This window comes from Macaca fascicularis, chromosome 1, assembly GCF_037993035.2.
Source record: "Macaca fascicularis isolate 582-1 chromosome 1, T2T-MFA8v1.1".
Lineage (NCBI taxonomy): Eukaryota > Metazoa > Chordata > Mammalia > Primates > Cercopithecidae > Macaca > Macaca fascicularis.
Window position 1 is genome coordinate 91,479,697 of NC_088375.1, and position 17,592 is coordinate 91,497,288.

A 17,592-nucleotide genomic window follows, 5' to 3' on the forward strand; every position below is an offset into this window, starting at 1 on the left:
ATCATCTCACAGAGTTACTGCTTTCCCCTCAAGAATCCTTTCGCTTAGACAGTTCTTGTGGAATTGACAAAGTGATATTTGGAAGCCCATAGAGGGCTATGGTGAAAAAGGAAATATCCTCAGATGAAATCTGGAAAGAAGCTTTCTGAGAAACTGCCTAGTGTTCTGTTACTGCATCTCACAGAGTTACATGTGTATTTCGTGGATCTCTTTGCTAGCCTTATTTCTGTGGAATCTGAGAACAGAGATTTCGGACCCCTTTGGAGACTATACGGCCAAAGGAAATATCCTCCAATAACAAAGTGAATGAAGCTTTCTGAGAAACTGCTTAGTGTTCTGTGAAATCATCTCACAGAGTTACAGCTTTCCCCTCAAGAAGCCTTTCGCTATGACAGTTCTTGAGGAATTGCCAAAGTGATATTTGGAAGCCCATAGAGGGCTATGGTGAAAAAGGAAATATCCTCAGATGAAATCTGGAAAGAAGCTTTCTGAGAAACTGCTTAGTGTTCTGTTAATTCATCTCACAGAATTACATGTGTATTTCATGGATCTCTTTGCTAGCCTTATTTCTGTGGAATCTGAGAACAGATATTTCGGATCCCTTTGAAGACTATAGGGCCAAAGGAAATATCCTCCGATAACAAAGAGAATGAAGCTTTCTGAGAAACTTCTTTGTGTTCTGTGAAATCATCTCACAGAGTTACAGCTTTCCCCTCAAGAAGCCTTTCGCTAAGACAGTTCTTGTGGAATTAGCAAAGTGATATTTGGAAGCCCATAGAGGGCTATGGTGAAAAAGGAAATATCCTCAGATGAAATCTGGAAAGAAGCTTTCTGAGAAACTGCTTAGTGTTCTCTTAATTCATCTCACAGAGTTACATGTGTATTTCGTGGATCTCTTTGCTAGCCTTATTTCTGTGGTATCTGAGGACAGATATGTCGGATCCCTTTGAAGACTATAGGGCCAAAGGAAATATCCTCCGATAACAAAGAGAAAGAAGCTTTCTGAGAAACTTCTTTGTGTTCTGTGAAATCATCTCACAGAGTTACAGCTTTCCCCTCAAGAAGCCTTTCGCTAAGACAGTTCTTGTGGAATTTGCAAAGTGATATTTGGAAGCCCATAGAGGGCAATGGTGAAAAAGGAAATATCCTCAGATGAAATCTGGAAGGAAGCTTTCTGAGAAACTGCTTAGTGTTCTGTTAATTCATCTCACAGAGTTACATGTGTATTTCGTGGATCTCTTTGCTAGCTTTATTTCTGTGGAATCTGAGAACAGATATTTCGGATCCCTTTGAAGACTACAGGGCCAAAGGAAATATCCTCCGATAACAAAGAGAAAGAAGCTTTCTGAGAAACTTCTCTGTGTTCTGTGAAATCATCTCACAGAGTTACAGCTTCCCCTCAAGAAGCCTTTCGCTAAGACAGTTCTTGTGGAATTGGTAAAGTGATATTTGGAAGCCCATAGAGGGCTATGGTGAAAATGGAAATATCCTCAGATGAAATCTGGAAAGAAGCTTTCTGAGAAACTGCTTAGTGTTCTGTTAATTCATCTCACAGAGTTACATGTGTATTTCGTGGATCTCTTTGCTAGCCTTATTTCTGTGGAATCTGAGAACAGATATTTCGGATCCCTTTGAAGACTATAGGGCCAAAGGAAATATCCTCCGATAACAAAGAGAAAGAAGCTTTCTGAGAAACTTCTCTGTGTTCTGTGAAATCGTCTCACAGAGTTACAGCTTCCCCTCAAGAAGCCTTTCGCTAAGACAGTTCTTGTGGAATTGGCAAAGTGATATTTGGAAGCCCCTAGAGGGCTATGGCGAAAAAGGAAATATCCTCAGATGAAATCTGGAAAGAAGCTTTCTGAGAAACTGCTTAGTGTTCTGTGAATTCATCTGACAGAGTTACATGTGTATTTCGTGGATGTCTTTGCTAGCCTTATTTCTGTGGAATCTGAGAACAGATATTTCGGATCCCATTGAAGACTACAGGGCCAAAGGAAATATACTCCGATAACAAAGAGAAAGAAGCTTTCTGAGAAACTTCTTTGTGTTCTGTAAGATCATCTCACAGAGTTACAGCTTTCCCCTCAAGAAGCCTTTCGCTAAGACAGTTCTTGTGGAATTGGAAAAGTGATATTTGGAAGCCCTTAGAGGGCTATGGTGAAAAAGGAACTATCCTCAGATGAAATCTGGAAAGAAGCTTTCGAGAAACTGCTTTGTATTCTGTTAATTCATCTCACAGAGTTACTTGTGTATTTCGTGGATCTCTTTGCTAGCCTTATTTCTGTGGAATCTGAGAACAGATATTTCGGATCCCTTTGAAGACTACAGGGCCAAAGGAAATATCCTCCGATAAGAAAGAGAAAGAAGCTTTCTGAGAAACTTCTTTGTGTTCTGTGAAATCATCTCACAGAGTTACAGCTTTCCCCTCAAGAAGCCTTTCGCTAACACAGTTCTTGTGGAATTGGCAAAGTGATATTTGGAAGCCCTTAGAGGGCTATGGTGAAAAAGGAAATCTCCTCAGATGAAATCTGGAAAGAAGCTTTTTGAGAAACTGCTTAGTGTTCTGTTAATTCATCTCACAGAGTTACATGTGTATTTCGTGGATCTCTTTGCTAGCCTTATTTCTGTGGAATCTGAGAACAGATATTTCGGATCCCTTTTAAGTCTATAGGCCCAAAGGAAATATCCTCCGATAACAAAGAGAAAGAAGCTTTCTGAGAAACTTCTTTGTGTTCTGTGAAATCATCTCACAGAGTTACAGCTTTCCCCTCAAGAAGCCTTTCGCTTAGACAGTTCTTGTGGAATTGACAAAGTGATATTTGGAAGCCCATAGAGGGCTATGGTGAAACAGGAAATATCCTCAGATGAAATCTGGAAAGAAGCTTTCTGAGAAACTGCCTAGTGTTCTGTTACTGCATCTCACAGAGTTACATGTGTATTTCGTGGATCTCTTTGCTAGCCTTATTTCTGTGGAATCTGAGAACAGAGATTTCGGACCCCTTTGGAGACTATACGGCCAAAGGAAATATCCTCCGATAACAAAGAGAATGAAGCTTTCTGAGAAACTGATTAGTGTTCTGTGAAATCATCTCACAGAGTTACAGCTTTCCCCTCAAGAAGCCTTTCGCTATGACAGTTCTTGAGGAATTGCCAAAGTGATATTTGGAAGCCCATAGAGGGCTATGGTGAAAAAGGAAATATCCTCAGATGAAATCTGGAAAGAAGCTTTCTGAGAAACTGCTTAGTGTTCTGTTAATTCATCTCACAGAGTTACATGTGTATTTCGTCGATCTCTTTGCTAGCCTTATTTCTGTGGAATCTGAGAACAGAGATTTTGGACCCCTTTGGAGATTATAGGGCCAAAGGAAATATCCTCCGATAACAAAGAGAATGAAGCTTTCTGAGAAACTTCTTTGTGTTCTGTGAAATCATCTCACAGAGTTACAGCTTTCCCCTCAAGAAGCCTTTCGCTATGACAGTTCTTTTGGAATTGGCAAAGTGATATTTGGAAGCCCATAGAGGACTATGGTGAAAAAGGAAATATCCTCAGAAGAAATCGGGAAAGAAGCTTTCTGAGAAACTGCTTAGTGTTCTCTTAATTCATCTCACAGAGTTACATGTGTATTTCGTGGATCTCTTTGCTAGCCTTATTTCTGTGGAATCTGAGAACAGATATTTCAGATCCCTTTGAAGACTATAGGGCCAAAGGAAATATCCTCTGATAACAAAGAGAAAGAAGCTTTCTGAGAAACTTCTCTGTGTTCTGTGAAGTCATCTCACAGAGTTACAGCTTTCCCCTCAAGAAGCCGTTCCCTAAGACAGTTCTTGTGGAATTGGCAAAGTGATATTTGGAAGGCCATACAGGGCTATGGTGAAAAAGGAAATATCCTCAGATGAAATCTGGAAGGAAGCTTTCTGAGAAAGTGCTTAGTGTTCTGTTAATTCATCTCACAGAGTTACATGTGTATTTCGTGGATCTCTTTGCTTGCCTTATTTCTGTGGAATCTGAGAACAGATATTTCGGATCCCTTTGAAGACTACAGGGCCAAAGGAAATATACTCCGATAACAAAGAGAAAGAAGCTTTCTGAGAAACTTCTCTGTGTTCTGTGAAATCATCTCACAGAGTTAGAGCTTCCCCTCAAGAAGCCTTTCGCTAAGACAGTTCTTGTGGAATTGGCAAAGTAATATTTGGAAGCCCCTAGAGGGCTATGGTGAAAAAGGAAATATCCTCAGATGAAATCTGGAAAGAAGCTTTCTGAGAAACTGCTTAGTGTTCTGTGAATTAATCTCACAGAGTTACATGTGTATTTCGTGGATCTCTTTGCTAGCCTTATTTCTGTGGAAACTGAGAACAGATATTTCGTATCCCTTTGAAGACTATAGGGCCAAAGGAAATATCCTCCGATAACAAAGAGAAAGAAGCTTTCTGAGAAACTTCTTTGTGTTCTGTGAAATCATCTCACAGAGTTACAGCTTTCCCCTCCAGAAGCCTTTCGCTAAGACAGTTCTTGTGGAATTGGCAAAGTGATATTTGGAAGCCCATGGAGGGTTATGGTGAAAAAGGAAATATCCTCAGATGAAATCTGGAAAGAAGCTTTCTGAGAAACTGTTTAGTGTTCTGTTAATTCATCTCATAGAGTTACATGTGTATTTCGTGGATCTCCATGCTAGCCTTATTTCTGTGGAATCTGAGAACAGATATGTCGGATCCCTTTGAAGACTATAGGGCCAAAGGAAATTTCCGCCGATAACAAAGAGAAAGAAGCTTTCTGAGAAACTTCTTTGTGTTCTGTGAAATCATCTAACAGAGTTACTGCTTTCCCCTCAAGAAGCCTTTCGCTAAGACAGTTCTTGTGGATTTTGCAAAGTGATATTTGGAAGCCCATAGAGGGCAATGGTGAAAAAGGAAATATCCTCTGATGAAATCTGGAAGGAAGCTTTCGGAGAAACTGCTTAGTGTTCTCTTAATTCATCTCACAGAGTTACTTGTGTATTTCGTGGATGTCTTTGCTAGCCTTATTTCTGTGGAATCTGAGAACAGATATTTCGGATCCCATTGAAGACTACAGGCCAAAGGAAAACCTCCGATAACAAAGAGAAAGAAGCTTTCTGAGAAACTTCTTTGAGTTCTGTGAGATCATCTCACAGAGTTACAGCTTTCCCCTCAAGAAGCCTTTCGCTAAGACAGTTCTTGTGGAATTGGAAAAGTGATATTTGGAAGCCCTTAGAGGGCTATGGTGAAAAAGGAACTATCCTCAGATGAAATCTGGAAAGAAGCTTTCGAGAAACTGCTTTGTGTTCTGTTAATTCATCTCACAGAGTTACTTGTGTATTTCGTGGATCTCTTTGCTAGCCTTATTTCTGTGGAATCTGAGAACAGATATTTCGGATCCCTTTGAAGTCTTTAGGGCCAAAGGAAATATCCTCCGATAACAAAGAGAAAGAAGCTTTCTGAGAAACTTCTTTGTGTTCTGTGAAATCATCTCACAGAGTTACTGCTTTCCCCTCAAGAATCCTTTCGCTTAGACAGTTCTTGTGGAATTGACAAAGTGATATTTGGAAGCCCATAGAGGGCTATGGTGAAAAAGGAAATATCCTCAGATGAAATCTGGAAAGAAGCTTTCTGAGAAACTGCCTAGTGTTCTGTTACTGCATCTCACAGAGTTACATGTGTATTTCGTGGATCTCTTTGCTAGCCTTATTTCTGTGGAATCTGAGAACAGAGATTTCGGACCCCTTTGGAGACTATACGGCCAAAGGAAATATCCTCCAATAACAAAGTGAATGAAGCTTTCTGAGAAACTGCTTAGTGTTCTGTGAAATCATCTCACAGAGTTACAGCTTTCCCCTCAAGAAGCCTTTCGCTATGACAGTTCTTGAGGAATTGCCAAAGTGATATTTGGAAGCCCATAGAGGGCTATGGTGAAAAAGGAAATATCCTCAGATGAAATCTGGAAAGAAGCTTTCTGAGAAACTGCTTAGTGTTCTGTTAATTCATCTCACAGAATTACATGTGTATTTCGTGGATCTCTTTGCTAGCCTTATTTCTGTGGAATCTGAGAACAGATATTTCGGATCCCTTTGAAGACTATAGGGCCAAAGGAAATATCCTCCGATAACAAAGAGAATGAAGCTTTCTGAGAAACTTCTTTGTGTTCTGTGAAATCATCTCACAGAGTTACAGCTTTCCCCTCAAGAAGCCTTTCGCTAAGACAGTTCTTGTGGAATTAGCAAAGTGATATTTGGAAGCCCATAGAGGGCTATGGTGAAAAAGGAAATATCCTCAGATGAAATCTGGAAAGAAGCTTTCTGAGAAACTGCTTAGTGTTCTCTTAATTCATCTCACAGAGTTACATGTGTATTTCGTGGATCTCTTTGCTAGCCTTATTTCTGTGGTATCTGAGGACAGATATGTCGGATCCCTTTGAAGACTATAGGGCCAAAGGAAATATCCTCCGATAACAAAGAGAAAGAAGCTTTCTGAGAAACTTCTTTGTGTTCTGTGAAATCATCTCACAGAGTTACAGCTTTCCCCTCAAGAAGCCTTTCGCTAAGACAGTTCTTGTGGAATTTGCAAAGTGATATTTGGAAGCCCATAGAGGGCAATGGTGAAAAAGGAAATATCCTCAGATGAAATCTGGAAGGAAGCTTTCTGAGAAACTGCTTAGTGTTCTGTTAATTCATCTCACAGAGTTACATGTGTATTTCGTGGATCTCTTTGCTAGCCTTATTTCTGTGGAATCTGAGAACAGATATTTCGGATCCCTTTGAAGACTACAGGGCCAAAGGAAATATCCTCCGATAACAAAGAGAAAGAAGCTTTCTGAGAAACTTCTCTGTGTTCTGTGAAATCATCTCACAGAGTTACAGCTTCCCCTCAAGAAGCCTTTCGCTAAGACAGTTCTTGTGGAATTGGTAAAGTGATATTTGGAAGCCCCTAGAGGGCTATGGTGAAAATGGAAATATCCTCAGATGAAATCTGGAAAGAAGCTTTCTGAGAAACTGCTTAGTGTTCTGTTAATTCATCTCACAGAGTTACATGTGTATTTCGTGGATCTCTTTGCTAGCCTTATTTCTGTGGAATCTGAGAACAGATATTTCGGATCCCTTTGAAGACTATAGGGCCAAAGGAAATATCCTCCGATAACAAAGAGAAAGAAGCTTTCTGAGAAACTTCTCTGTGTTCTGTGAAATCGTCTCACAGAGTTACAGCTTCCCCTCAAGAAGCCTTTCGCTAAGACAGTTCTTGTGGAATTGGCAAAGTGATATTTGGAAGCCCCTAGAGGGCTATGGCGAAAAAGGAAATATCCTCAGATGAAATCTGGAAAGAAGCTTTCTGAGAAACTGCTTAGTGTTCTGTGAATTCATCTGACAGAGTTACATGTGTATTTCGTGGATGTCTTTGCTAGCCTTATTTCTGTGGAATCTGAGAACAGATATTTCGGATCCCATTGAAGACTACAGGGCCAAAGGAAATATACTCCGATAACAAAGAGAAAGAAGCTTTCTGAGAAACTTCTTTGTGTTCTGTAAGATCATCTCACAGAGTTACAGCTTTCCCCTCAAGAAGCCTTTCGCTAAGACAGTTCTTGTGGAATTGGAAAAGTGATATTTGGAAGCCCTTAGAGGGCTATGGTGAAAAAGGAACTATCCTCAGATGAAATCTGGAAAGAAGCTTTCGAGAAACTGCTTTGTATTCTGTTAATTCATCTCACAGTGTTACTTGTGTATTTCGTGGATCTCTTTGCTAGCCTTATTTCTGTGGAATCTGAGAACAGATATTTCGGATCCCTTTGAAGACTACAGGGCCAAAGGAAATATCCTCCGATAAGAAAGAGAAAGAAGCTTTCTGAGAAACTTCTTTGTGTTCTGTGAAATCATCTCACAGAGTTACAGCTTTCCCCTCAAGAAGCCTTTCGCTAACACAGTTCTTGTGGAATTGGCAAAGTGATATTTGGAAGCCCTTAGAGGGCTATGGTGAAAAAGGAAATCTCCTCAGATGAAATCTGGAAAGAAGCTTTTTGAGAAACTGCTTAGTGTTCTGTTAATTCATCTCACAGAGTTACATGTGTATTTCGTGGATCTCTTTGCTAGCCTTATTTCTGTGGAATCTGAGAACAGATATTTCGGATCCCTTTTAAGTCTATAGGCCCAAAGGAAATATCCTCCGATAACAAAGAGAAAGAAGCTTTCTGAGAAACTTCTTTGTGTTCTGTGAAATCATCTCACAGAGTTACAGCTTTCCCCTCAAGAAGCCTTTCGCTTAGACAGTTCTTGTGGAATTGACAAAGTGATATTTGGAAGCCCATAGAGGGCTATGGTGAAACAGGAAATATCCTCAGATGAAATCTGGAAAGAAGCTTTCTGAGAAACTGCCTAGTGTTCTGTTACTGCATCTCACAGAGTTACATGTGTATTTCGTGGATCTCTTTGCTAGCCTTATTTCTGTGGAATCTGAGAACAGAGATTTCGGACCCCTTTGGAGACTATACGGCCAAAGGAAATATCCTCCGATAACAAAGAGAATGAAGCTTTCTGAGAAACTGATTAGTGTTCTGTGAAATCATCTCACAGAGTTACAGCTTTCCCCTCAAGAAGCCTTTCGCTATGACAGTTCTTGAGGAATTGCCAAAGTGATATTTGGAAGCCCATAGAGGGCTATGGTGAAAAAGGAAATATCCTCAGATGAAATCTGGAAAGAAGCTTTCTGAGAAACTGCTTAGTGTTCTGTTAATTCATCTCACAGAGTTACATGTGTATTTCGTCGATCTCTTTGCTAGCCTTATTTCTGTGGAATCTGAGAACAGAGATTTTGGACCCCTTTGGAGATTATAGGGCCAAAGGAAATATCCTCCGATAACAAAGAGAATGAAGCTTTCTGAGAAACTTCTTTGTGTTCTGTGAAATCATCTCACAGAGTTACAGCTTTCCCCTCAAGAAGCCTTTCGCTATGACAGTTCTTTTGGAATTGGCAAAGTGATATTTGGAAGCCCATAGAGGACTATGGTGAAAAAGGAAATATCCTCAGAAGAAATCGGGAAAGAAGCTTTCTGAGAAACTGCTTAGTGTTCTCTTAATTCATCTCACAGAGTTACATGTGTATTTCGTGGATCTCTTTGCTAGCCTTATTTCTGTGGAATCTGAGAACAGATATTTCAGATCCCTTTGAAGACTATAGGGCCAAAGGAAATATCCTCTGATAACAAAGAGAAAGAAGCTTTCTGAGAAACTTCTCTGTGTTCTGTGAAGTCATCTCACAGAGTTACAGCTTTCCCCTCAAGAAGCCGTTCCCTAAGACAGTTCTTGTGGAATTGGCAAAGTGATATTTGGAAGGCCATACAGGGCTATGGTGAAAAAGGAAATATCCTCAGATGAAATCTGGAAAGAAGCTTTCTGAGAAACTGCTTAGTGTTCTGTGAATTCATCTCACAGAGTTACATGTGTATTTCGTGGATCTCTTTGCTAGCCTTATTTCTGTGGAATCTGAGAACAGAGATTTCGGATCCCTTTGAAGACTATAGGGCCAAAGGAAATATCCTCCGATAACAAAGAGAAAGAAGCTTTCTGAGAAACTTCTTTGTGTTCTGTGAAATCATCTCACAGAGTTACAGCTTTCCCCTCAAGAAGCCTTTCGCTAAGACAGTTCTTGTGGAATTTTCAAAGTGATATTTGGAAGCCCATAGAGGTCAATGGTGAAAAAGGAAATATCCTCAGATGAAATCTGGAAGGAAGCTTTCTGAGAAACTGCTTAGTGTTCTGTTAATTCATCTCACAGAGTTACATGTGTATTTCGTGGATCTCTTTGCTAGCCTTATTTCTGTGGAATCTGAGAACAGATATTTCGGATCCCTTTGAAGACTATAGGGCCAAAGGAAATATCCTCCGATAACAAAGAGAAAGAAGCTTTCTGAGAAACTTCTCTGTGTTCTGTGAAATCGTCTCACAGAGTTACAGCTTCCCCTCAAGAAGCCTTTCGCTAAGACAGTTCTGGTGGAATTGGCAAAGTGATATTTGGAAGCCCCTAGAGGGCTATGGTGAAAAAGGAAATATCCTCAGATGAAATCTGGAAAGAAGCTTTCTGAGAAACTGCTTAGTGTTCTGTGAATTAATCTCACAGAGTTACATGTGTATTTCGTGGATCTCTTTGCTAGCCTTATTTCTGTGGAAACTGAGAACAGATATTTCGGATCCCTGTGAAGACTATAGGGCCAAAGGAAATATCCTCCGATAACAAAGAGAAAGAAGCTTTCTGAGAAACTTCTTTGTGTTCTGTGAAATCATCTCACAGAGTTACAGCTTTCCCCTCAAGAAGCCTTTCGCTAAGACAGTTCTTGTGGAATTAGCAAAGTGATATTTGGAAGCCCATAGAGGGCTATGGTGAAAAAGGAAATATCCTCAGATGAAATCTGGAAAGAAGCTTTCTGAGAAACTGCTTAGTGTTCTGTTAATTCATCTCACAGAGTTACATGTGTATTTCGTGGATCTCTTTGCTAGCCTTATTTCTGTGGTATCTGAGGACAGATATGCCGGATCCCTTTGAAGACTATAGGGCCAAAGGAAATATCCTCCGATAACAAAGAGAAAGAAGCTTTCTGAGAAACTTCTTTGTGTTCTGTGAAATCATCTCACAGAGTTACAGCTTTCCCCTCAAGAAGCCTTTCGCTAAGACAGTTCTTGTGGAATTTGCAAAGTGATATTTGGAAGCCCATAGAGGGCAATGGTGAAAAAGGAAATATCCTCAGATGAAATCTTGAAGGAAGCTTTCTGAGAAACTGCTTAGTGTTCTGTTAATTCATCTCACAGAGTTACATGTGTATTTCGTGGATCTCTTTGCTAGCCTTATTTCTGTGGAATCTGAGAACAGATATTTCGGATCCCTTTGAAGTCTATAGGGCCAAAGGAAATATCCTCCGATAACAAAGAGAAAGAAGCTTTCTGAGAAACTTCTTTGTGTTCTGTGAAATCATCTCACAGAGTTACAGCTTGCCCCTCAAGAAGCCTTTCGCTAAGACAGTTCTTGTGGAATTGACAAAGTGATATTTGGAAGCCCCTAGAGGGCTATGGTGAAAAAGGAAATATCCTCAGATGAAATCTGGAAAGAAGCTTTCTGAGAAACTGCTTAGTGTTCTGTTAATTCATCTCACAGAGTTACATGTGTATTTCGTCGATCTCTTTGCTAGCCTTATGTCTGTGGAATCTGAAAACAGAGATTTCGGACCCCTTTGGATACTATAGGGCCAAAGGAAATATCCTCCGATAACAAAGAGAAAGAAGCTTTCTGAGAAACTTCTTTGTGTTCTGTGAAATCATCTCACAGAGTTACAGCTTTCTCCTCAAGAAGCCTTTCGCTATGACAGTTCTTGTGGAATTGGCAAAGTGATATTTGGAAGCCCATAGAGGGCTAAGGTGAAAAAGGAAATATCCTCAGATGAAATCGGGAAAGAAGCTTTCTGAGAAACTGCTTAGTGTTCTGTTAATTCATCTCACAGAGTTACATGTGTATTTCGTGGCTCTCTTTGCTAGCCTTATTTCTGTGGAATCTGAGAACAGATATTTCGGATCCCATTGAAGACTAAAGGGCCAAAGGAAATATCCTCCGATAACAAAGAGAAAGAAGCTTTCTGAGAAACTTCTTTGTGTTCTGTGAAATCATCTCACAGAGTTACAGCTTTCCCCTCAAGAAGCCTTTCGCTAAGACAGTTCTTGTGGAACTGGCAAAGTACTATGTGGAAGCCCATAGAGGGCTATGGTGAAAAAGGAAATATCCTCAGATGAAATCTGGAAAGAAGCTTTCTGAGAAACTGCTTAGTGTTCTGTTAATTCATCTCACCGAGTTACATGTGTATTTCGTGGATCTCTTTGCTAGCCTTATTTCTGTGGAATCTGAGAACAGATATTTCGGATCCCTTTGAAGACTATAGGGCCAAAGGAAATATCCTCCGATAACAAAGAGAAAGAAGCTTTCTGAGAAACTTCTCTGTGTTCTGTGAAATCATCTCACAGAGGTACAGCTTCCCCTCAAGAAGCCTTTCGCTAAGGAGTTCTTGTGGAATTGGTAACGTGATATTTGGAAGCCCATAGAGGGCTATGGTGAAAAAGGAAATATCCTCAGATGAAATCTGGAAAGAAGCTTTCTGAGAAACTGCTTAGCGTTGTGTTAATTCATCTCACAGAGTTACATCTGTATTTCGTGGATCTCTTTGCTAGCCTTATTTCTGTGGAATCTGAGAACATATATTTCGGATCCCTTTGAAGACTATAGGGCCAAAGGAAATATCCTCCGATAACAAAGAGAATGAAGCTTTCTGAGAAACTTCTTTGTGTTCTGTGAAATCATCTCACAGAGTTACAGCTTTCCCCTCAAGAAGCCTTTCGCTAAGACAGTTCTGGTGGAATTGGCAAAGTGATATTTGGAAGCCCCTAGAGGGCTATGGTGAAAAAGGAAATATCCTCAGATGAAATCTGGAAAGAAGCTTTCTGAGAAACTGCTTAGTGTTCTGTTAATTCATCTCACAGAGTTACATGTGTATTTCGTGGATCTCTTTGCTAGCCTTATTTCTGTGGTATCTGAGGACAGATATGTCTGATCCCTTTGAAGACTATAGGGCCAAAGGAAATATCCTCCGATAACAAAGAGAAAGAAGCTTTCTGAGAAACTTCTTTGTGTTCTGTGAAAACTTCTCACAGACTTACAGCTTTCCCCTCAAGAAGCCTTTCGCTAAGACAGTTCTTGTGCAATTTGCAAAGTGATATTTGGAAGCCCATAGAGGGCAATGGTGAAAAAGGAAATATTCTCAGATGAAATCTGGAAGGAAGCTTTCTGAGAAAGTGCTTAGTGTTCTGTTAATTCATCTCACAGAGTTACATGTGTATTTCGTGGATCTCTTTGCTTGCCTTATTTCTGTGGAATCTGAGAACAGATATTTCGGATCCCTTTGAAGACTACAGGGCCAAAGGAAATATCCTCCGATAACAAAGAGAAAGAAGCTTTCTGAGAAACTTCTCTGTGTTCTGTGAAATCATCTCACAGAGTTACAGCTTCCCCTCAAGAAGCCTTTCGCTAAGACAGTTCTTGTGGAATTGGCAAAGTAATATTTGGAAGCCCCTAGAGGGCTATGGTGAAAAAGGAAATATCCTCAGATGAAATCTGGAAAGAAGCTTTCTGAGAAACTGCTTAGTGTTCTGTTAATTCATCTCACAGAGTTACATGTGTATTTCGTGGATCTCTTTGCTAGCCTTATTTCTGTGGAAACTGAGAACAGATATTTCGGATCCCTTTGAAGACTATAGGGTCAAAGGAAATATCCTCCGATAACAAAGAGAAAGAAGCTTTCTGAGAAACTTCTTTGTGTTCTGTGAAATCATCTCACAGAGTTACATCTTTCCCCTCAAGAAGCCTTTCGCTAAGACAGTTCTTGTGGAATTAGCAAAGTGATATTTGGAAGCCCATAGAGGGCTATGGTGAAAAAGGAAATATCCTCAGATGAAATCTGGAAAGAAGCTTTGTGAGAAACTGCTTAGTGTTCTGTTAATTCATCTCACAGAGTTACATGTGTATTTCGTGGATCTCTTTGCTAGCCTTATTTCTGTGGTATCTGAGGACAGATATGCCGGATCCCTTTGAAGACTATAGGGCCAAAGGAAATATCCTCCGATAACAAAGAGACAGAAGCTTTCTGAGAAACTTCTTTGTGTTCTGTGAAATCATCTCACAGAGTTACAGCTTTCCCCTCAAGAAGCCTTTCGCTAAGACAGTTCTTGTGGAATTTGCAAAGTGATATTTGGAAGCCCATAGAGGGCAATGGTGCAAAAGGAAATATCCTCAGATGAAATCTGGAAGGAAGTTTTCTGAGAAACTGCTTAGTGTTCTGTTAATTCATCTCACAGAGTTACATGTGTATTTCGTGGATCTCTTTGCTAGCCTTATTTCTGTGGAATCTGAGAACAGATATTTCGGATCCCTTTGAAGTCTATAGGGCCAAAGGAAATATCCTCCGATAACAAAGAGAAAGAAGCTTTCTGAGAAACTTCTTTGTGTTCTGTGAAATCATCTCACAGAGTTACAGCTTGCCCCTCAAGAAGCCTTTCGCTAAGACAGTTCTTGTGGAATTGACAAAGTGATATTTGGAAGCCCCTAGAGGGCTATGGTGAAAAAGGAAATATCCTCAGATGAAATCTGGAAAGAAGCTTTCTGAGAAACTGCTTAGTGTTCTGTTAATTCATCTCACAGAGTTACATGTGTATTTCGTCGATCTCTTTGCTAGCCTTATGTCTGTGGAATCTGAAAACAGAGATTTCGGACCCCTTTGGATACTATAGGGCCAAAGGAAATATCCTCCGATAACAAAGAGAATGAAGCTTTCTGAGAAACTTCTTTGTGTTCTGTGAAATCATCTCACAGAGTTACAGCTTTCTCCTCAAGAAGCCTTTCGCTATGACAGTTCTTGTGGAATTGGCAAAGTGATATTTGGAAGCCCATAGAGGGCTAAGGTGAAAAAGGAAATATCCTCAGATGAAATCGGGAAAGAAGCTTTCTGAGAAACTGCTTAGTGTTCTGTTAATTCATCTCACAGAGTTACATGTGTATTTCGTGGCTCTCTTTGCTAGCCTTATTTCCGTGGAATCTGAGAACAGATATTTCGGATCCCATTGAAGACTAAAGGGCCAAAGGAAATATCCTCCGATAACAAAGAGAAAGAAGCTTTCTGAGAAACTTCTTTGTGTTCTGTGAAATCATCTCACAGAGTTACAGCTTTCCCCTCAAGAAGCCTTTCGCTAAGACAGTTCTTGTGGAACTGGCAAAGTACTATTTGGAAGCCCATAGAGGGCTATGGTGAAAAAGGAAATATCCTCAGATGAAATCTGGAAAGAAGCTTTCTGAGAAACTGCTTAGTGTTCTGTGAATTCATCTCACCGAGTTACATGTGTATTTCGTGGATCTCTTTGCTAGCCTTATTTCTGTGGAATCTGAGAACAGATATTTCGGATCCCTTTGAAGACTATAGGGCCAAAGGAAATATCCTCCGATAACAAAGAGAAAGAAGCTTTCTGAGAAACTTCTCTGTGTTCTGTGAAATCATCTCACAGAGGTACAGCTTCCCCTCAAGAAGCCTTTCGCTAAGGAGCTCTTGTGGAATTGGTAAAGTGATATTTGGAAGCCCATAGAGGGCTATGGTGAAAAAGGAAATATCCTCAGATGAAATCTGGAAAGAAGCTTTCTGAGAAACTGCTTAGCGTTGTGTTAATTCATCTCACAGAGTTACATCTGTATTTCGTGGATCTCTTTGCTAGCCTTATTTCTGTGGAATCTGAGAACAGATATTTCGGATCCCTTTGAAGACTATAGGGCCAAAGGAAATATCCTCCGATAACAAAGAGAATGAAGCTTTCTGAGAAACTTCTTTGTGTTCTGTGAAATCATCTCACAGAGTTACAGCTTTCCCCTCAAGAAGCCTTTCGCTAAGACAGTTCTGGTGGAATTGGCAAAGTGATATTTGGAAGCCCCTAGAGGGCTATGGTGAAAAAGGAAATATCCTCAGATGAAGTCTGGAAAGAAGCTTTCTGAGAAACTGCTTAGTGTTCTGTGAATTCATCTCACAGAGTTACATGTGTATTTCGTGGATCTCTTTGCTAGCCTTATTTCTGTGGAAACTGAGAACAGATATTTCAGATCCCTTTGAAGACTATAGGGCCAAAGGAAATATCCTCCGATAACAAAGAGAAAGAAGCTTTCTGAGAAACTTCTTTGTGTTCTGTGAAATCATCTCACAGAGTTACAGCTTTCCCCTCAAGAAGCCTTTCGCTAAGACAGTTCTTGTGGAATTTCCAAAGTGATATTTGGAAGCCCATAGAGGGCTATGGTGAAAAAGGAAATATCCTCAGATGAAATCTGGAAAGAAGCTTTCTGAGAAACTGCTTAGTGTTCTCTTAATTCATCTCACAGAGTTACATGTGTATTTCGTGGATCTCTTTGCTAGCCTTATTTCTGTGGTATCTGAGGACAGATATGCCGGATCCCTTTGAAGACTATAGGGCCAAAGGAAATATCCTCCGATAGCAAAGAGAAAGAAGCTTTCTGAGAAACTTCTTTGTGTTCTGTGAAATCATCTCACAGAGTTACAGCTTTCCCCTCAAGAAGCCTTTCGCTAAGACAGTTCTTGTGGAATTTGCAAAGTGATATTTGGAAGCTCATAGAGGGCAATGGTGAAAAAGGAAATATCCTCAGATGAAATCTGGAAGGAAGCTTTCTGAGAAACTGCTTAGTGTTCTGTTAATTCATCTCACAGAGTTACATGTGTATTTCGTGGATCTCTTTGCTAGCCTTATTTCTGTGGAATCTGAGAACAGATATTTCGGATCCCTTTGAAGTCTATAGGGCCAAAGGAAATATCCTCCGATAACAAAGAGAAAGAAGCTTTCTGAGAAACTTCTTTGTGTTCTGTGAAATCATCTCACAGAGTTACAGCTTGCCCCTCAAGAAGCCTTTCGCTAAGACAGTTCTTGTGGAATTGACAAAGTGATATTTGGAAGCCCCTAGAGGGCTATGGTGAAAAAGGAAATATCCTCAGATGAAATCTGGAAAGAAGCTTTCTGAGAAACTGCTTAGTGTTCTGTTAATTCATCTCACAGAGTTACATGTGTATTTCATCGATCTCTTTGCTAGCCTTATGTCTGTGGAATCTGAAAACAGAGATTTCGGACCCCTTTGGATACTATAGGGCCAAAGGAAATGTCCTCCGATAACAAAGAGAATGAAGCTTTCTGAGAAACTTCTTTGTGTTCTGTGAAATCATCTCACAGAGTTACAGCTTTCTCCTCAAGAAGCCTTTCGCTATGACAGTTCTTGTGGAATTGGCAAAGTGATATTTGGAAGCCCATAGAGGGCTAAGGTGAAAAAGGAAATATCCTCAGATGAAATCGGGAAAGAAGCTTTCTGAGAAACTGCTTAGTGTTCTGTTAATTCATCTCACAGAGTTACATGTGTATTTCGTGGCTCTCTTTGCTAGCCTTATTTCCGTGGAATCTGAGAACAGATATTTCGGATCCCATTGAAGACTAAAGGGCCAAAGGAAATATCCTCCGATAACAAAGAGAAAGAAGCTTTCTGAGAAACTTCTTTGTGTTCTGTGAAATCATCTCACAGAGTTACAGCTTTCCCCTCAAGAAGCCTTTCGCTAAGACAGTTCTTGTGGAACTGGCAAAGTACTATTTGGAAGCCCATAGAGGGCTATGGTGAAAAAGGAAATATCCTCAGATGAAATCTGGAAAGAAGCTTTCTGAGAAACTGCTTAGTGTTCTGTGAATTCATCTCACCGAGTTACATGTGTATTTCGTGGATCTCTTTGCTAGCCTTATTTCTGTGGAATCTGAGAACAGATATTTCGGATCCCTTTGAAGACTATAGGGCCAAAGGAAATATCCTCCGATAACAAAGAGAAAGAAGCTTTCTGAGAAACTTCTCTGTGTTCTGTGAAATCATCTCACAGAGGTACAGCTTCCCCTCAAGAAGCCTTTCGCTAAGGAGTTCTTGTGGAATTGGTAAAGTGATATTTGGAAGCCCATAGAGGGCTATGGTGAAAAAGGAAATATC